The sequence below is a fragment of the Rhineura floridana genome, chromosome 2 (assembly GCF_030035675.1).
Source record: "Rhineura floridana isolate rRhiFlo1 chromosome 2, rRhiFlo1.hap2, whole genome shotgun sequence".
NCBI lineage: Eukaryota > Metazoa > Chordata > Lepidosauria > Squamata > Rhineuridae > Rhineura > Rhineura floridana.
The window spans coordinates 47,935,011-47,957,448 of NC_084481.1; the positions used below are offsets into that span (position 1 = coordinate 47,935,011).

General features: G+C 43.5%; 1 long non-coding RNA gene across 1 annotated transcript in view; it reads left to right on the top strand.

Moving 5' to 3' along the window:
• The first annotated feature begins 922 nt into the window (after positions 1-922).
• LOC133378136 (uncharacterized) overlaps positions 923-22,438 on the top strand; it is a 58,440-nt gene continuing 36,924 nt past the window's right edge. Inside the window, exon 1 of the long non-coding RNA XR_009760872.1 lies at positions 923-971. This is a non-coding gene — a long non-coding RNA (uncharacterized LOC133378136). The remainder of the gene's footprint in view (positions 972-22,438) is intronic.

Here is a 22,438-nt window from a genome sequence, read left to right on the forward strand (position 1 = left end):
TTGAATTCAGTGAGGCTTACTTCGATGGTGGAGAAATTTGATCCAGATCACATTTAAAGCCAAACAGATCTAATTTGCAAACCAAAAAAGAGCCAGACTCTAAAATTTGCACTTCTCTGAATTTTGCAGTGCCGTTCTCCAGCCAAGTAATGGGTACAAAAATTCATACATTAGGGTAGAATGTGCATAAAAATGGATACATTAGAGAAAACAACATACAAAAATGAATTATATTAGGCAACACATACAAAATTGGGTTTGTTAGGAGAAATTAACAATAAAATGCTGATGAATTTTCATGAATGCTTTTATAAAAAAACAATCTGATATGGAAATATAGGGAACTGAATTTAAGACTGGAAAAATGAGGAACTGAGAGAAACAGACAGATTTGTCCATTCTCTACTCCTGGGTAAGCGGCCAAAAGCCTGCAATCTAAAATAATAGCTAAAGCTATAGTCCTATACCCTCTTACCAGTGAGTAAGCCCCATTGAACACAGTAAGATTTACTTCCAAGTAAACTTCCATAGGATTTTCCTGCACACAGAATTAAGCAATGACCGATCATTGCTTGGACTGCCTCTCTGTTCAACCCGGGCTTAGTCATTATAGCTTCAAACTTCTTAAATAATGGTCACTTCCAGCTGACTTGTTTTTTGAGCATTTATCCTGGATTGTTTGAACTATGTTTGTGGAGAGGTTACACAAAGTCAGCTGTTTGTTGAGCATTCATTCCTATTTGTTTGTGGACAGATCATATGACACCTCGACAAGCAATTGTGCTTCCACACTTTCCAGTGGGGTTTCTTTTCACTTTCCCTACTGCCAAAGGTCCTCTTTAAAAAAAAAAAAAAAAGGAAGTGGGTTTGTTGCATAACTTAAGAGTGCCAAATCTACTTTAGCTGTGAAACTAAAATTTGTCAGTATGTGATTGAATCCCACCTGCATCAGTCTGGAAGGGGTCATTGCTGTAAGTCAAGAGATATTTTTGATCGTTATTATATCCTGATCTGTACTTTCGCTTTCCCCCTGCATCTTCTCACTTCCTTTCCCTGTCTCTTCCTGTTATGTGTTTTAAAAAGAAAAAAAATCGTACAAGCAAGCCAACAAAACAATTTATTTGCAAGAATACCCCTGGGAATGGCACTATGCCACAATGTAGCGTTGTTTCTATGGATGTTATGTCCCCAGGAACACTCTTGGATAGCAGCCACTTGAAAGGGTGGCAAGGCTTTTAAAAATAAAAATAAAAAAGTGTGTGTCTGAGAGGGGGTGCAACACCCTTGGTTACTTTATATTTTAAAATGTAAGACCCCCACTCCCAAGAAAGGCCTTAGAATTTTGCCTTACCTTCAAAACTCCCCACATATATCTGCCCATTTGTAGGAGGCAAATGGTTCCATAAATATGGTGATGGTGGTGACGGGGAAAGATTCAGAGCATCTCAAGGCAGAATGGACTGAATCACTTCAGGCTGTCTCATACAAGGTAGAATGGACTGTTCACATATTTGGGGATTACTTTTTTGACTGCTGTCATATGCAAAACAAAAAACAACCCCATAACCTCTTTATAAGCAGGGGGGGGATTACGGCAAGGAAGTGGGCTGAGCTAGAACCTTTCTCCCTGATGTACTATTTTCCTACTTGGAAACCTTTCTTTTAACATATGGGAACATTCATAAGTGATCCCCCACCTACTGCTAAAGTGCTTTCTGCTATCTCATATGCATAGACTAGGCTGGCCTTATTGTTTAAATATATTTATTTATTTATTTATGTTATCCTGTGGATAATCCAGCCTTCACCATCCTAGGGCAGAGATGCATCACATAAAACCTCATAAAAATAATAAAGTACATATTATAATATACCACATCAATAAAACACAGATCATCAATATCACATTGAAAACGTCATAAAACATTTCTAAGGGATTCAAAAATTTAACCCTGCTCTAAAGCCTGGGTAAAGAACTATGCCTTCAGCTGTCAACAGAAAGGTCAACAATGTTGTCGCTCGGCACACCTCAGAGTGGAGGTCATTTCAAAGGCAGGGTGCCACCACAGAGAAGGCCCACCCACATGATACTGCTCCTAAATTTCCCCAAATGGTGGGATCATGGGCAAATTGATATTGAAGGAGGTGCTCTTTAGATTGTGGGTCCCAAGTGATTTAGGACTTTATATTTCAGCATAAGCACCTTGAATTGAGCTTGGAAATAAATTGACAACCAATTCTTATAATGCCAATGGTATTCAAGTTCAACTAGCCGTGTCAGTCAGCACTCTGGCTACTGCATTCTGTACTAGCTGCAGCTTCCAGATCATCTTCAAGGGCAGCCCCATATAGACTGCATTGCAATAGTTCAGTCTGGGGGTTTCCAGAGCATGGGATACTCTGGACAGATTTTCACTATTCAGGAATGGCCATTGATGGTAAACCAGCCAGAAAAGGAAGTGGGCACTCCTAGCCATTGAAGTCACCTAGCCTTCAAGTGACAAGGCTGGATCAATGAGCACCCCCAAGCTACATACCAGCTTTTTCAAGGGCAGTGCAGTCCTATCAAGGACAGGTCATCCACTCAGCTCCCAGATCTGGGAGCCTACAACCGACAGGACCTCATCTTGTCTGGATTCAGTTTCAATTTATTGGCATACATCCAGCCAATTACTGTCTCCAGACACCACAGCTAATTCAGATGGAGCAGAGAAAAAGAGCTAGGTGTCATTTGCATATAGGTAATACCTTGCTCCATATCTCCTGATGGCATGTCCCAGCAGCTGCATATAGATATCAAAGATCATGAGGAATAAGATTGATCTTTGTGAGACCCCACAAGATGATGCCCCTGGGATCAAGCAAATTTCCCCCCATTGCTACTCTGTAAAATTGACCACAGAGATAAGAGTGGAACCCCTGCAATGCAGTGTCTCCAGCTGTCAACTCTGTGAACCGTTCCAGGAAGACACCACAGTCACCATCAGCCTCAAGTAACACATCACTGGCTGGCAGCAGTAGCTGGGAGGAACCAGCCACTCATATAAAGTCAGAGCACCTAGCGAGGGAGCCTGCTCCACGAGCTACAGGGAGTCCCAGCTGACGAAGCGTCAGGGCCCCAGCTGACCAAGCGTCAGGGCCCCAGCTGACCAAGCGTCAGGGCCCCAGCTGACCAAGCGTCAGGGCCCCAGCTGACCAAGCGTCAGGGCCCCAGCTGACGAAGCGTCAGGGCCCCAGCTGACCAAGCGTCAGGGCCCCAGCTGACCAAGCGTCAGGGCCCCAGCTGACCAAGCGTCAGGGCCCCAGCTGACCAAGCGTCAGGGCCCCAGCTGACCAAGCGTCAGGGCCCCAGCTGACCAAGCGTCAGGGCCCCAGCTGACCAAGCGTCAGGGCCCCAGCTGACCAAGCGTCAGGGCCCCAGCTGACCAAGCGTCAGGGCCCCAGCTGACCAAGCGTCAGGGCCCCAGCTGACCAAGCGTCAGGGCCCCAGCTGACAAAGCGTCAGGGCCCCAGCTGACAAAGCGTCAGGGCCCCAGCTGACAAAGCGTCAGGGCCCCAGCTGACAAAGCGTCAGGGCCCCAGCTGACAAAGCGTCAGGGCCCCAGCTGACAAAGCGTCAAGGCCCCAGCTGACAAAGCGTCAAGGCCCCAGCTGACAAAGCGTCAAGGCCCCAGCTGACAAAGCGTCAAGGCGAGTTAAGCAGCAGAGCGAGTTCGGCAGCAGGGCTAGGAGGCCAGGGCCCCCCACTCTGCCCTTCTGTTCCCTGACCTCAACTAAACCACAGTCTCCAACCTATTGACGTAATAAACCTCAAACAAAACTATGCAGGTAAGAAGCCAGCAGGCGTGTGGGGGCTTTCCAGTGTTTTGCACAGCCTGCAGCATGTACGACTATCTGCCTGTTGGACAGCAGTCGTGGGTGTGCTCTCGGTGCAATGAGCTCCTGGCGCTCCGGGAACGACTTCATTTCCTTGAGGCCAAGGTGGCAGACCTGGAAAAGCTGAGAGAGGCAGAGAGGTGTGTGGAGGAGGCCTTCAGGGACGTTATAGCTGTGTCCCACTCCAGCGATGATAGCTCTCCTGCTATCATGGAGAACGATGGTCTCGGGGAAGGAGAGCATCCAGCTGAGGAAGAGGGAAACGATCCCTTAGAAGGGACCCATTCCTTGGGGGATGAGCAGCTATCCTCTGGTGTCGAGGATATATCTCCAGGGGGTGGAGGGATCCTTGTAGTGGGTGATTCGATCATTAGGAACATAGACAGTGGGGTGTGTGATGGGCGTGTAGACCGCAAGGTGTTTTGCCTGCCTGGTGCGAAGGTTGCGGATATCGCCCGTCGTTTAGATAGTTTGGTAGACAGTGCTGGGGAGGAGTCAGTGGTCGTGGTGCACGTTGGCACCAATGACATGGGGAAATGCAGCCGTGAGGTCCTGGAAGCAAAATTTAGGTTGCTAGGTAGGATGCTGAAAGCCAGGACCTCCAAGGTGGCTTTCTCTGAAATGCTAACGGTTCCACGCACAGGACCAGCCAGACAGGCCCAGCTTTGCAGTCTCAATGCGTGGATGAGACGATGGTGTCGGGTGGAAGGGTTTAGATTTGTTAGGCACTGGGGAACATTTTGGGACAAGCCGGGCCTGTACAAAAGGGACGGGCTCCACTTGAACCAGAATGGAACCAGACTGCTGGCACTTAAAATTAAAAAGGTAGCAGAGCAGTTTTTAAACTGACTGAGGGGGAAAACCCGACAGGAGCTGAGAAAGGTCCGGTTCGGAATAAACCTCCCCCCTGGGATAAAAACCAAAGAAATGATGAAATTTTAAAAGGGGTAGGCCTAGAAGTAGGCATTGTGAGAGCAGGGGCACAGCATATAAATTCAGAAGAGCAAAATTACCACAGGCCAAACCACAAGTGCCAAAGACACTTGAAGAGAAACACTGCTTACAAGTGCCTGTACGCTAATGCTAGGAGCCTCCGAACCAAGATGGGAGAACTGGAGTGCTTGGTCTTAGAGGAGAGCATTGATATAGTGAGCATAACGGAGACCTGGTGGAATGGAGAAAACCAGTGGGATACGGTTATCCCTGGATATGAACTATATCGGAAGGACAGGGAAGGACGTATTGGTGGCGGAGTCGCTCTATACGTGAAAGAAGGCATTGAATCCAGCAAGCTCGAAACCCCAAAAGAGGCAGACTCCTCCACAGAATCGTTGTGGGTGGTGATACCATGCCCCAGGAGGGATTTAATACTGGGAACGATCTATCGTTCCCCTGATCAAAATGCTCAGGGAGACCTTGAGATGAGATATGAAATTGAGGAAGCATCCAAACTAGGAAATGTGGTAGTAATGGGTGACTTCAACTACCCGGACATAGACTGGTCGCATATGTGTTCCAGTCATGACAAAGAAGCAAAGTTTCTAGATATTCTAAATGACTATGCCCTAGACCAGTTGGTCATGGAACCGACCAGAGGGACGGCAACCCTGGACTTAATCCTCAGTGGGGACTGGGACCTGGTGCGAGATGTAAGTGTTGTTGAACCAGTTGGGAGCAGTGACCACAGTGCTATTAAATTAAACATACATGTAACTGGCCAATTGCCAAGAAAATCCAACATGGTCACATTTGACTTCAAAAGAGGAAACTTCACAAAAATGAGGGGATTGGTAAAAAGAAAGCTCAACTGGACTGCATACCGCAGATCAGAAAAGGTACCGCTAGGGCCAAGAAGATGCCAGCATGGTTAACGAGCAAAGTCAAGGAAGCTCTTAGAGGCAAAAAGTCTTCCTTCAGAAAATGGAAGTCTTGTCCGAATGAAGAAAATAAAAAGGAACACAAACTCTGGCAAAAGAAATGCAAGAAGACAATAAGGGATGCTAAAAAAGAATTTGAGGAGCACATTGCTAAGAACATAAAAACCAACAACAAAAAAATCTATAAATACATTCAAAGCAGGAGACCATCTAGGGAGACAATTGGACCCTTGGATGATAAGGGAGTCAAAGGTGTACTAAAGAACTATAAGGAGATTGCAGAGAAGCTAAATGAATTCTTTGCATCTGTCTTCACAGTGGAAGATATAGGGCAGATCCCTGAACCTGAACTAACATTTGCAGGAAGGGATTCTGAGGAACTGAGACAAATAGTGGTAACGAGAGAGGAAGTTCTAAGCTTAATGGACAATATAAAAACTGACAAATCACCGGGCCCGGATGGCATCCACCCGAAAGTTCTCAAAGAACTCAAATGTGAAATTGCTGATCTGCTAACTAAAATATGAAACTTGTCCCTCGGGTCCTCCTCCGTGCCTGAGGACTGGAAAGTGGCAAATGTAACACCAATATTCAAAAAGGGATCCAGAGGGGATCCCGGAAATTACAGGCCAGTTAGCTTAACTTCTGTCCCTGGGAAACTGGTAGAAAGTATTATTAAAGCTAGATTAACTAAGCACATAGAAGAACAAGCCTTGCTGAAGCAGAGCCAGCATGGCTTCTGCAAGGGAATGTCCTGTCTCAGTAACCTATTAGAATTCTTTGAGAGTGTCAACAAGCATATAGATAGAGGTGATCCAGTGGACATAGTGTACTTAGACTTTCAAAAAGCGTTTGACAAGGTACCTCACCAAAGACTTCTGAGGAAGCTTAGCAGTCATGGAATAAGAGGAGATGTCCTCTTGTGGATAAGGAATTGGTTACGAAGCAGAAAGCAGAGAGTAGGAATAAACGGACAGTTCTCCCAATGGAGGGCTGTAGAAAGTGGAGTCCCTCAAGGATCGGTATTGGGACCTGTACTTTTCAACTTGTTCATTAATGACCTAGAATTAGGAGTCAGCAGTGAAGTGGCCAACTTTCTGACGACACTAAATTGTTCAGGGTTGTTAAAACAAAAAGGGATTGTGAAGAGCTCCAAAAAGATCTGTCCAAACTGAGTGAATGGGCGGAAAAATGGCAAATGCAATTCAATATAAACAAGTGTAAAATTATGCATACTGGAGCAAAAAATCTGAATTTCACATATACGCTCATGGGGTCTGAACTGGCGGTGACCGACCAGGAGAGAGACCTCGGGGTTGTAGTGGACAGCACGATGAAAATGTCGACCCAGTGTGCGGCAGCTTTGAAAAAGGCAAATTCCATGCTAGCAATAATTAGGAAAGGTATTGAAAATAAAACAGCCGATATCCTAATGCCATTGTATAAATCTATGGTGCGGCCGCATTTGGAATACTGTGTACAGTTCTGGTTGCCTCATCTCAAAAAGGATATTATAGAGTTGGAAAAGGTTCAGAAGAGGGCAACCAGAATGATCAAGGGGATGGAGCGACTCCCTTACGAGGAAAGGTTGCAGCATTTGGGGCTTTTTAGTTTAGAGAAAAGGCGGGTCAGAGGAGACATGATAGAAGTGTATAAAATTATGCATGGCATTGAGAAAGTGGATAGAGAAAAGTTCTTCTCCCTCTCTCATAATACTAGAACTCGTGGACATTCAAAAAGCTGAATGTTGGAAGATTCAGGACAGACAAAAGGAAGTACTTCTTTACTCAGCGCATAGTTAAACTATGGAATTTGCTCCCACAAGATGCAGTAATGGCCACCAGCTTGGACGGCTTTAAAAGAAGATTAGACAAATTCATGGAGGACAGGGCTATCAATGGCTACTAGCTGTGATGGCTGTGCTGTGCCACCCTAGTCAGAGGCAGCATGCTTCTGAAAACCAGTTGCCGGAAGCCTCAGGAGGGGAGAGTGTTCTTGCACTCGGTCCTGCTTGCGGGCTTCCCCCAGGCACCTGGTTGGCCACTGTGAGAACAGGATGCTGGACTAGATGGGCCACTGGCCTGATCCATCTTATGTTCTTATGATGGGATCAAATCCACTGAGAGGTTAAAGAGAATCAACAAGGCTGAACTCCCCCTGTCACTCATATGACAATGGTAATCAATCAGGGTGACTAAGGCCGCCTTGATGCCACATTCAGGCCTGAAGCCGGATTGAAATGGGTCTACAAGATACAACTTTAAGATGAATACCCCTTTGGAATAATAAGAAATATGTCAAACCCAATAGAATGCCTCTAAGTGCAAAGTTTATAGATCAACATAAATCATTCCTTAATTCTGATGTGTCTCTGTGTGATGTTACAAATGGTTTCCACTGAGCCCTTTAATTTTTATTGCTGTCAGAATTCTGAAACCATTAGAAAACATGAAAAATCACCAGGACTTAGAATAGACAACTTAGGGATGAAAATAAAAATGATTAAGGGGGGGAAATAGCGAAACCATTTAAATTTTTATAGATGTATTGTGAACATATATACTACAGAGAACAAAAAAGCAGAGCATGTGTAACTGATAAGGAATTCTTTCGTGACAGCTGACACAAATAAATTACAGAAGCAGTTATCAAAATTGTTTAACCAAACAAAGGGGAAAAGGCATTAACAGATGTGCTCGCACAAGGACTATTCTGTTGTCTGGTCTACACAAACTCAGAGTCTTCCAGTGAAAACAATTGGCTGGAGATTCAAGACAAGGAAGGGAGTCTGAAGACCTGAAGCAAATAGGGATGACAAGATATGAATTTCTGGAGGTTATTGACAAACTGGAAATGAATAAATCACTGGCTCCATATGGCATCCACCCAAGAGTTCTTAAAGAACTCAGATGTGAAATTGCTGATCTTCTAATTAAAATATGTAACTTGTCCCCAAGATTAGCCTCTATATCACAGGACTGGAAAGCAGCCAATGTAACATCTATTTTAAAAAAAGCAATCTACAGGATCCAGGAAAGAGATTGTGGAGTTGTGGTGGATAGCTCAATGAAAACATTAATCCAGAGTGTGGCAGCTATGAAATGGTGAGTTACGTATTCAGGATCAAAAATAAAACTGCCAGTATTATAATGCCTTTCTACAAACCTATGCAGCCACACTTGGAATGCTGTACATAGTTCTTGTGACTACATCTCAAAAAGGTTATTATAGAGCTGAAAAAGATGCTGATAAGGGTAACCCAAATGATTAGGGAACTGAAACGATTCCTATGAAGAAGGTTTACCAGATCTGGGGCTTGCTAATTGTCAATGCAGCCTAAAATAGCATTTGCCTTTTTTGCAGCCACATCACACTCTTTGCTCATATTCAGCTTGTGATCAACAACAATTCCAAGATCCTTCTCACATATAGTCTTGCTGAGCCAAGTATCTCACATCTTATAACTATGCATTTGGTTTCTTTTTCCTAGGTGTAGAACTTTGCACTTATCCCTGTTAAATCTCATTCTGTTGTTTTCAGCCCAATGTTCCAGCCTGTCAAGATCACTTTGAATTTTGTTTCTCTCCTCCAAGGTAGTAGCCATCCCTTCCAGTTTTGTATCATCTGCAAATCTGATAAGCACTCCTTGCACGTCCTCATCCAAGTCATTCATGAAAATGTTGAAGAGCACTGGGCCCAGGACCGAGCCCTGCGGAACCCCAGTCATTACTTCCCCCCAGTTTGAGAAGGAACCATTAATAAGCATTCTTTGAGTACGATTCTGTAGCCAACTGAGGATCAACCTGATGGTTTTTTCTAATCAGAATATCATGGGGCACTTTATCAAAAGCTTTGCTGAAGTTGAGATATATTATGTCCACAGCATTCCCAATAGTCCACAAGGGAGGTTACCCAATCAAAAAATGAGATAAGATAAGTCTGGTAGGATTTGTCCTTGACAAATCCATGTTGGCTTCTAATAATCACTGCATTGCTTTCAAGGTGCTTACAGATTGACCACTTTATGATCTGCTCCAGAATTTTCCCAGGGACTGATGTCAGACTGACTGGTCTATAGTTCCCAGGTTTCTCCTTTTTGCCCTTTTTGAAGATAGGGACAATATTTGTTGGAATATGTGGTTCAACTCCAACTTGTGGGTTGAGGCTGCATGGGGTTAAAAAGGGTAGCTAGAGAGGAGACCTCCTGATTGCTAGGCTATACCTATCCTTTGATCTCCTGCTGACTCTCCCTTCCTGCTAAACTGATATGCATAGGATGTTGACCACATCTCCTTCCTCCTTCCTTCTTCTTTCTCTTGAGAGGGAGAGCAGACATATTCTCTTTGTCTCTCCCTCTCCTCCAAGTATGAGGGCAAATACTAAGCTTAGTGTTTGCATCTCCAACGTAGCTAGCTAGATGTAGAACTCTTTCCTATCAAGTATGTACTTCCAGAATAAAGTAGTTATTTCTTATTTTAAAGCTTAAAGTCTCTGTCTGACTAATTTGCAGGGAAGGCATCTTAAGCAAATATTCAAAACACACAAAGGCTCACTCAGTCTCTTCATTCCCAATTTCGCCACTCTGCGACAATATTAGCCCTCCTCCTGTCATCTGGCACTTCATCCTCCATGATTTCACAAAAATAATAGACAGTGGTTCCAAGAGTTCTTCAGCCAGTTCCTTCATTACTCTAGTATGCAGTTCATCAGGCCCTGGAGATTTAAACTCATTCAAAGTAACTAGGTATTCTTTGACCATTTCCCTATCAATCTCAAGCTGCAATCCTATCCCTTGAATTTATACTTCACATTTGCCAGGAGGGTCACAGACCCTCTTTTGGGAGAAGACTGAAGCAAAGTAGGAATTGAGTACTTCTGGCTTTTCTTTGCCATCTGTTATCATTTTTGCCATCCTCACTGAGCAGCTGTACCACCATTTCTTTTCTCTGTCTTTTACTATCGATGTACCTGAAGAAAGCTTTTTCTGTTGCTTTTAGCATCCTTCGCTAACCTCAACTTATTCTCAACTTTAGCCTTCCTGATGCCGTCCCTACAATTCTGTGCTACCCGTAGGGTTGCCAGGTTCAGGGCCTGAGACTGATCCCGTATCTTTAGGAGAAGAGAAAGTCAGCCAAGTGCAGGTGTTCTTGCAACACTGTAATGGGAAAAACCACAAGGTGGAATTCTCCCTTCCCCCTGCACAACTTTTAAATATACAGAAGACCTCTTGGAGGCCGGGCCTGGCAACCAAGAGGTCTTCTGTATATTTAAAAGTTGTGCAGGGGGAAGGGAGAATTCCACCTTGTGGTTTTTCCCATTACAGTGTTGCAAGAACACCTGCACTTGGCTGACTTTCTCTTCTCCTAAAGATATGGGATCAGTCTCAGGCCCTGAACCTGGCAACCCTAGCTACCCTTCCTTCCTTCCTTCCTTCCTTCCTTCCTTCCTTCCTTCCTTCCTTCCTTCCTTCCTTCCTTCCTTCCTTCTTTCCACTTCCTATATGTGCTCTTTTATGTTTTCAGGTTACCTTTAAGCTTTTTATAGAGCCAAAGAGGTCTTCCATGGAATTGTTTGCCATTGTGCCTTTAGAATTTCCCTTTTTAGAAACTCCAACCCATCTTGGAATCTTTTTCTCATTAGGGTCACTTGCCATGGGACCTTACTTACCATTGTTCTGAGTTTATTAAAATTGGATTTCCTGAAGTCCAGGGTACACATATGGCTACTCACAGCTTTTGCTTCCTTTAAAATCAAGAACTCAAGTACAGCATGGTCACTTCCCCCCAGAGTTCCCATAACTGCCATTTCCATCCACTAAGTTATCCCTAGTGGTTAGAATTAAGTCAAGGATAGCTGATCCGAGTCTAGCTGCTTCCTCCACTTTCTATAGGATAAAGTTATCAGCAACCCAAGTCAGGAATTTCTTGGAGGGGCCGTGCTTGGCAGAATTTGTCTCCCTACAGATATTGGGCTTATTGAAGTCTCCCATTACTACTACATCATGCCTCCTTGACACATATATCTCTGTCTTGAGCCATGGGTGAATAATCTGTGATCCTGCAGATGTTACTGGACTATAATTCTTATCCCTGACCATTGGATATACTGGCTAGGGCTGATGGGAGTTGGAGCCCAATAGCATCTGAAGGCATCAGATTTCCTTCCCCTGCCCTGAGACACACTTCAGAGGTTGTTACTATCTCTTTTATGTGCTAATTACCTGCACCAGAGAGAAGAATCCTGTGGAGATTATTTTTTCCTAGAAGGGTAGATCTCTGGATGAACTATTGACCCAAAATTTCTTTGCAGGTAGTGTTTCCCCCACTTTCCCTTATATCAGCCTCAAGATCTTTGACATTGCAGAACTGCTAGTCAGGTAGATGAGTTTTTGGAAATGGCTGATTCATACCAACTTTCAACACTTGAATGTAGGATAGTATTTTTATTATTACTACTACTACTACTACTACTCATAATCACAATCATAATCATAATCATGCAGTTATTCTGAGATAGTTCTGAAATTTAAGAGTTTATTTATATCTACATTGGTGCAAAATGGATAGTTTTCTCAACGGAAATGGATACATTTCCAGCAGCAGAATCCTCCTTTTTAACGTATCCTTGGAAAATGAAGTATCTATTTCTTTGATGCCTGTAGAATCAGCTGCTATGGCCTGAGTCACTGCTATCTTAGCCCCAGCCAATGTTTCTATGTCTCCCGTGGTTGGCTAAACTGAGAGGACTTCTTGAGAGGGATGTTGATGGGGCTATTAAGTTTTGTGCATCTTATTGGCACATGTGATGGAATTGTGAACATGTGAGAAGATTTGGGGAGGGAGATGGTTCATGAGATATCTTGGATTACTAATCAAACCACTGAGCCTGATTCCAGATTATCACTTTTAGTGTTATTTACTGATGAGCATAAATATCTTCTTACAAAAGGCCTGATATTCTTGACTATTGCAGCTTGCTTTGAAGTTCTACACTGTTAGAAGATCTCTGGTACCCATGTGTATATATTTCATTAGATCAAAATACTTATGAGTCAAAGTTGTCAAAAAATGTGGGCAAATTTGATGACCTCTATACAACATGGTACTCCTTTGTTTTCCATGTGAATGCTGATCCCTAAATTTCTCAACTACTGCAATCTCAGATGTTTTTCCAGACAGACACTGTAGGATAAAAAGATCTTGGGCATTCTGACTGTGAAAATTCTACATGTGAGCGTTATTTGCATTCTTTCTTTCTGCTGACAGACAGACAGACAGACAGACAGACAGACAGACAGACAGACAGACAGACAGACAGACAGACAGACAGACAGACAGACAGACAGACAGACAGACAGACAGACAGACAGACAGACAGACAGACAGACAGACAGACAGACAGACAGACAGACAGACAGACAGACAGACAGACAGACAGACAGACAGACAGACAGACAGACAGACAGACAGACAGACAGACAGACAGACAGACAGACAGACAGACAGACAGACAGACAGACAGACAGACAGACAGACAGACAGACAGACAGACAGACAGACAGACAGACAGACAGACAGACAGGACAGACAGACAGACAGACAGACAGACAGACAGACAGACAGACAGACAGACAGACAGACAGACAGACAGACAGACAGACAGACAGACAGACAGACAGACAGACAGACAGACAGACAGACAGACAGACAGACAGACAGACAGACAGACAGACAGACAGACAGACAGACAGACAGACAGACAGACAGACAGACAGACAGACAGACAGACAGACAGACAGACAGACAGACAGACAGACAGACAGACAGACAGACAGACAGACAGACAGACAGACAGACAGACAGACAGACAGACAGACAGACAGACAGACAGACAGACAGACAGACAGACAGACAGACAGACAGACAGACAGACAGACAGACAGACAGACAGACAGACAGACAGACAGACAGACAGACAGACAGACAGACAGACAGACAGACAGACAGACAGACAGACAGACAGACAGACAGACAGACAGACAGACAGACAGACAGACAGACAGACAGACAGACAGACAGACAGACAGACAGACAGACAGACAGACAGACAGACAGACAGACAGACAGACAGACAGACAGACAGACAGACAGACAGACAGACAGACAGACAGACAGACAGACAGACAGACAGACAGACAGACAGACAGACAGACAGACAGTCCAACTGCAGTCCCTTATAAGTTTAAAGAATCTAGACTGGCAGAATGTTTCTCTTCAAAGGGATGGATGGGCCAAGGGAAGGTTAATTGTTTTGACAAACCCCTTAAGCAAGTGATTTCCAGAACAAAGGAAATTTGTTTCCTTTAAAGTAATTTGGGTAATTACTTTAAAATAGACATTTTCTAGAAGCATCCTCTAGGATGCACACCTTAACATGGTGAGAGGGTTTGAGAGTGTCAAAGCAGCTGAGAGCAATGCCCCAGGAGTCTAAACCAAGAGGCTAGACTCCTAGCAGGGGCACCCAAGGTGGAATGGTCAAAGCTGAGACACCAGACTAAGATGCATCCAAACTCAGAGGAAGGCAATGGTAAACCACCTCTGAATACCTCTTACCACAAAAACCCTATGAATAGAGTATCCAAAATGCAACACAAGATAGTGCTGGAAGATGAGACCCCCAGGTCAGATGGCACTCAGCAAGCTACTGGGGAAGAACAATGGACAAGTACGAGCAGCGCTGTGACTAATGACGCAGCTGGGTCCAAGCCGAAAGGAAGCCCAGAGGCTGATGCGCACAGATGTGAAAGGAGAGTCCAGAGTTGTACGATGCACACAATAGGAACATGGAATGTGAGAAGCATGAACCAGGGAAAGTTAGAAATTGTCAAGAAAGAAATGGAACGCATCAACATTACAGTACTTGGCGTGAGTGAATTAAAATGGATGGGAATGGGACATTTTCAATCAGGCAACTCCAAAATATTTTATGCAGGAAATGAGAAATTAAGAACAAATGGGGTTGCTTTAATAGTGAGAAGTGATGTAGCAAAAGCAATTAGGAGCTATAACGCAAGGTCTCAGTGAGTGATATCAATTAGATTTAACAGGAAACCTATTAACGTAACCATCATTCAAGTCTATGCTCCAACAGCAAACAAAGAGGAGGAATTGGAGAGATTTTACACAGAAGTACAGGAAAAAATTGTTCACATACCAAAACAAGATGTTCTGATAATCGTGGGGGACTGGAATGCAAAAGTAGGGAACAGAGAAGAACTAGAAATTGTGGGGAAATGGGGCTTAGGAGATAGAAATGAAGCAGGAGAAAGACTTATTGAATCCTGTGAAGCCAATAATTTGTTTCTTACAAACACATTTTTTGAGCAACCAGAAAGATGACTGTACACGTGGACATCACCAGATAGTCAATATAGGAATCAAATTGATTATATAATTTAGTAGCAGAAGATGGAGAAGTTCCATATTTTCTGCGAAAACAAGACCAGGAGCAGACTGTGGTACAGATCATGAACTGGTAATTTTGAAAATCAGAGTAAAGCTAAAGAAGAACAACAGAACAATCATAATGCCAAAATATAATTTAAATAACACCCAAGAAGAATATAAAGATCAAATAAGAAACAGATTTGAGGCTTTAAACTTAGCTGATAAAGAACCAGAAGAACTATAGATTGAGTCAGAGATATTATCAGGGAAGAATGCAAAAAGACAATACCTCTAGTTAAAAAGAGAGAAAGACCTCAATGGATGACTGACAAAACTCTTAAAATGGTTAAAGAGAGAAGGAAAGCAAAAGCAAAAGGAGAAACACAATCAGAAACCTAAATGCAATAATACAGTGACTAGTGCATAGGGTCAAAGAGAACTATTATAATAGTTATTGTATAGAAATAGAAGAGGACAACAAAAAAGGTAGAACAACAGCCCTATTCCAAAAGATTAGAGAAATTAAAGAAAAATTTAAACCAAGAGTAGGGATGTTGAATAATCAAGGGAACACACTGACTGACCGAGGTAAAATAAAAGGAAGATGGAAGCAATACACTGAAGAACTTTATAAAAGAGATGCAAGGATGACAGATTCATTCACGGAGGAACCATATGATGAAGAACCAGAAATTTTATAATGTGAGGTGAAAGCTGCTCTTAAAATACTTGGAAGAAACAAATCACCAGGAACATATGGCCTACTAACTGAGTTGCTACAAGTTACTGAGACTGGATCTGTCCAAACTTTGACAAAAATTTGTCAACGAATATGAAAAATAAGACAATGACCCACAGACGGAAAGTGTTCAATATACATCCCAATTCCAAAGAAAGGGGATCACAGAGAATGCAGTAATTATCGAACTACTGCCTTAATATCCCATGCAAATAAAGGCGTGCTCAGGATTCTACAACAAAGGATCTTACCATATATGGAGCGAGAAGTGCCAGATGTCCAAGCTGGATTTAGAAAGGGAAGACGCACCAGAGATCATATTGCAAACATACGATGGATAATGGAACGGAGCAAGGAATTTCAGAAGGAAATCACCCTGTGCTTTATAGATTACAGCAAAGCCTTTGATTGTGTAGATTATGAAAAACTATGGAATGCTTTAAAAGACATGGGGATGCCACAGCATCTGATTGTCCTGATGCACAACCCATACTATGGACAAGAGGCTACTTTAAGGACAGAATATGGAGAAACTGATTGGTTTCCATTCGGAAAGAGTGTGAGCCAGGGGTGTGTTTTATCACCCTATTTGCTTAATCTATATGCAGAACATATCATACAGAAACCGGGATTGGACCAAGATGAAGAAGGTGTGAAAATTGGAGGGAGAAATATCAATATTTTAAGATACGCAGACAATACCATACTACTAGCAGAAACTAGTAATGATTTGAAATGAATGCTGATGAAAGTTAAAGAGAAAAGTACAAAAGCAGGACTACAGCTGAACGGCAAGAAGACTAAAGTGATGACAACAGAAGATTTGTGTAACTTTAAAGTTGACAACGAGGATATTGAACTTATCAAAGATTATCACTACCCTGGCACAATCATTAACCAAAATGGAGACAATAGTCAAAAAATCAAAAGAAGGCTAGGACTGGGGAGAGCAGTATGAGAGAATGAGAAAATTAGGCTGCCCATTTACTACCGGGCCAAGTTCAAGGTTGTAGTCTTGGTGTACAAAGCCCTATACAGCTTGGACCAGGATACCTGAAAGACCGTCCTATCCCTTATATACCCAGTTGATCACTGCGCTCTGCAATCGAGGGCTTCCTGCAGATACCATCATATCAGGAGGTCCGTTCTGCACAACATAGGAAACAGACCTTTAGCGTGGCGGCACCTATCCTGTGGAATTCCCTCCCCTTAAATATTAGACAGGCGCCATTGTGATGATCCTGTATTAGTGTAAATAGGGTAAGTGCTGTTTGTATAGGAGATACATGGTAAGTGGAATGAAAGAGGAGGGGGAGTGAATGGGCAGTAGAATGCTGGATGATTGGCTGAGTGTTTAAAATGGCTGAGCGTATAAAAGGAAGAGTGACAGTGGAATCTGGGTGGATGTGATGTGATGAAAGTGAGTGGGTTGTTTTGGTGGGTTTTAGAGAGTTGTTTGCCAGGAGAGCGTGGAGAAGGAGGGGGGTGGAGTTCGTATTAGTATTAGATAAAACCATATGCTTATGTGCCTTATGAAGAAATCTTGTTATCTTTGTTATCTTTGTTATATTTAATAAATACATAATTTGGTTTACCAAAGGCCTGATCCTTGGCTGGGGTTTCACAGACCAGAAGGGAGGGTAAGGTAATGACCAAGGCTGAAGAGAAACTGTAACAAATGGTGGCAGCGGTGAAGAGAATAACAATACAAGTATTCAGAGTCTCTGGGAATACTGGTATTAGGACGTGACTGGTGGTTGCCTAGCAGGGGGATCTGTTGAGATCTGTGCTAGAGCGGGGAGAGAAACCATAAAAAAGGACAGTCTGGACTGGTGGAGTCCCTGGTGGTGCCTAGTGACAGGCAGTAGCCACAAGCAGGTAGGAACCTGACAGGGAGAGCCAGGGAAGGGCGTCACATGTGGTGGCAGTAGCGGTGGGATCGAACAAAGGAGACTACGTCACAGGTGTTGGCTGTAGCGGTGGTACGAATACTAGAGAATCCCTAACAGTGGTGTGGCAAACAGAAATAACAAAACAAGATTACTTGTGAGAGTGACTGGCAAAGAGTGTGTGGCAAAGAGTGAGTGAACTCCAACACCATGGCTGAATATATAAAAATGAAAAGAGAGGAGCTGGTGGAGAAGTGCATAACATTCAATTTACCTCACGAGGGTAAAGGGGTAGATGAATTGAGGGTAGCACTTATAGGATTTGCAACTGCCCAGCAAAAACAACCTGTCAGGGAAGAGACCCCAGAAGGATACTTAAGCAATCCCGCTTATATAGAGTATTTGCGAGAGAAGTTGAGGATGGAAGCTGATGGGAAAGATAAACAGCGAGAGTTGGAAACTGAGAGATTGAGGATGGAAGCTGATGGGAAAGATAAACAGCGAGAGTTGGAAACTGAGAGATTGAGGATGGAAGCTGAGGAAAAAGATAAACAGAGAGAGTTGGAAGCTGAGAGATTGAGGATGGAAGCTGAGGAAAAAGATAAACAGAGAGTTGGAAGTTGAGAGATTGAAGATGGAAGCTGAGGAAAAAGATAAACAGAGGGAGTTGGAAACTGAGAGATTGAGGATGGAAACTGAGAGAATGAGAGTGGATGCCGAGATACAAGGGGAAAGATTAAAATTGGATAGAGAGAAATTTCACTCTGAGGAGACAAGGAAAGACAGAGATGGAGCAAAAATAAAAATTACTCCAAAGGACTTTGCTGTCTATGAGCGTGGACAAGATCCTCAAATTTATCTCACAACCTTTGAAAAGGCAGCTCAGTTGTGGGGGCTACCTGAAGATAAATACATACAGTATTTATCAAACCTGATCAAAGGGGAATTGGCAGAGGTTTCCCCTCAGACAGCCCCGTCACCTATGCTGAGTTTAAAGAGGCAGTCTACAAAAGATTCAGACTGGGGCCTGATTATTTTAGAAAGCTTTTCAGAAACTGCCAGATACAGACAGGGAGGTCTTTCGTGGAGCTGGGGGCAAAACTGATGGACATATTTGGGAAATGGCTGACAAGTGCAAAAGCTCAGTCTGTGGAGGAGGTGAAAAACCTCATGATACTGGATCAATTATACCATCAGTTACCACCAGAAATAAGGCTCCTTGTCAAAGACCGTTCCCATACATCGGTGCAGGAGGCCGCCGAGATGGCGGATCACTTTGCCTCCAATAGAACTGGCTGGGTGGGGAAAACATCAAGAGATTTTAAACCCAGACCATATAACGCTGGCAGAAGGGATGTGGTACCACAGCGAGTGAGTCCTCCAATAAAATCTGAAGGGCACAGGACACCCCAGAGTGGATCTGTGTACCCTAAAAGTGAGGAGAAATTATGCTACAAATGTGGTAGACCAGGGCACCTACGTTTTCAATGTGAGGTTGCCAACCCCATTAGTAATCCTGCTCAGACAGGGGCAGTGAAAACAGAGCCCAAGGCTTTAGAAACAGCGAAAAAGGTTCAGTTCTGCCAGATAAACTGGACAAAAGTAACAGACTTGGATTCGAGTCTAAGAGAGGAAGTGTGTGTTCAAGGGGCAAATTATTGGGCATTGCTTGATACTGGTGCCGCTCAGACATTACTGAGGCCAGATTTAATAAAATCTGAGGAAATATTACCTCAGGAAACTGTGACTATCCAAGGAGTGAGGGGACAACCAGAAAGCTTGCCCAGAGCTTAGAAAAGTTACTTTTTTGAACTACAACTCCCATCAGCCCCAGCCAGCACATGCTGGCGGGGGCTGATGGGAGTTGTAGTTCAAAAAAGTAACTTTTCCAAGCTCTGAGATTGCCTATGGCCCTAGTGAAAATGGAGTGGAGAGGAAAAGGGGGAGAATATAAAGTCGGTATTAATGCCCAACAACAAGAACCAGTGATACTGGGAAGAGATGTTAGGGGGGCACAAGGAAAAATATATGTGGTGACCTGACAGCAGCTTGGCAAAGAAACAGAAACCATGTTAACACAGGCTGAAAAGAACAGGGTGGAATCTGTTAGCCAGCCTCAGGTCACCATAGCAACCACTAGCAGGCCTGCTGAAGGAGACAAACTGTATCAAGTGGTCTCTGGGGAAGAAGCAGATCAATTCAGGGAAGAGCTGCATAAAGATATAAGTTTGAACCAAATGAAGGAACAAGCCCTGACCCAACAGATTCCTTTCACTGACAAGCTGAGGAATCAAGTTGTGTGTGAGAATGGGATTTTATATAGACTGTGGATGCCTGCTGAGAGAAAGGATGAATGTGAACCAGTGAAGCAATTGATAGTACCTAGCAAATACAGAACCAGATTGCTAGAGGTAGCCCACAATGTCCCATGTGCAGGACATCTGGGAATAAAAAAGACCAAGAGGAGATTGGCTGCACACTATTATTGATCAAACATCTCCAAAGATGTAAAACAACATTGTCTGTCTTGTGGTATATGCCAAAAGGTGGGAAAAAGTGGAGTAAAGACTAAGGTACCATTAAAGCCCCTTCCTATAATTGGACAACCCTTTTATAGAGTGGGAGTAGATTTGGTGGGCCCTTTTTCCAAACCCACAAGGCATGGCAAGAAATATCTATTGGTGGTGGTGGATTTTGCCACCAGGTACCCAGATGCAGAAGCACTGAGATCTGTAGAAGCCCCTGTGGTGGCAGAGGCTTTATTAAAAATCTTTATGAGGCTGGGTTTCCCTCATGAAGTGCTGATGGATCAAGGCAGTGTATTCATGGGAGAAGTGATGCAATGTATGTGGAAATGTTGTGGTCTAAAACATCTAAAGACCACTACTTACCATCCCGCCACTAATGGGCTAACTGAGAGATTCAGTGGAGTTTTGAAGGGCATGATAAGAAGCTATGTTCAAGATCACCCACAAGACTGGGATGAATGTTTGGGATGCTTCTTATTTGCATACAGAGAAGTCCCTCAGGAGTCAACAGGCTTCTCACCCTTTGAACTGATGTTCACTAGAAAAGTGAGGGGACCTTTGGAACTGTTAAAAAATTCATGGGAAGGAACTCTGGGAGAGTACAAAACATCTGTAGTAGATTTTGTATTGGAATTCCGCAATAAATTAACATCAATGATGGAAGTAGTGAAAGAGAATTTGAGTCATGCACAGGAGAAGCAAAATTACTGGTATGACAGAACAGCCAGGGAACGTGTGTATGATGTGGGAGATATGGTTATGGCATTCATACCCAGGAAACATGACAAATTACAGGCTAACTGGGAAGGACCATATACCATAAGAGAAAGGCTTGACACAGTGACATATGTAATCACCACAGACCAATTAAACAAAAGCAAAGTGGTTCATGTAAATATGTTAAAGCCTTACCATACCAGGGATGCACAGGTGTTGCAAGTTACCTTATTCCCTGAGGGAAGTGGACCTGAACTTCCGGATCTGGTACAGGAAAGCAAAGACAAAGGAGGGGTAGATCAAGTGGAATGGTCAGAGGAGGTGAAGGAGGAAGTAAAATAAGAGATTCTGAGAGTTTTGAAAAACTATGGGAATCTCTTTAGTAATAAACCTGGCTGAACCAGTATAGCCAAACTTTCCATTAATACTGGAGATCATGCCCCAATCAGATTTGTTCCGTACCGTGTGAATGGGAAAGTTTTGAGTGAGATTAAAAAGGAGGTCGAAGATATGCTGGAACTAGGAGTGATCAGGGAATCCATCAGTCCCTGGGCCTCAAGTATTGTCCTGGTTCCGAAAAAAGATGGAACGACAAGATTTTGCATTGATTATCGGCTAATCAATAAAATTACGGTCCCAGATGCGTATCCTATGCCCAGGGTAGACACAATGTTAGAGTTGTTGGGGGCAGCAAACATTATCTCTACATTAGACCTCTGTAAAGGATTTTGGCAAATGGAACTAGACGAGCAATCCAGAGCCAAAACTGCCTTCAGTACACCAGATGGGTTATATGAGTTTGTGACCTTACCCATGGGACTAAGGAACTCACCAAGTTCGTTTCAGAGGCTAATCAATACTGTGTTGCGAGGCATGTCAGATTTTGCAGTGGCCTATATAGATGACGTGGCCATTTTTAGCAAGTCGGTGACTGAGCATGTGCAACACCTGACAACAGTATTAGAGGCATTAAGAAAGGCAGGCCTCACAATAAAAGCGAAGAAATGCCAGTTTGGGTTGAAGGAGGTTGTCTATTTAGGACATAAGGTGGGGAGTGGGAAAATCACCCCCTTATGGAGCAAGGTGGAGGCAATGCAAGCGTGGCCTATCCCCTTAACCAAAAAGCAAGTTAGGGCATTTCTAGGTGTGGCTGGTTTTTATAGAAATTTGTGAAAGATTTTGGGGAAATAGCAACCCCCTTGCATGAGTTGACAAAGAAAAGGTGTTCTAAGCGTGTGGTATGGACGGATGAATGTCAGAAGGCTTTTGATCTGCTGAAGCAAGCCTTGTGCAAAGGACCCATATTAATAGCACCAGACTATGAGCAACCATTCATCGTGGCTACAGATGCGTCGGACCTCGCACT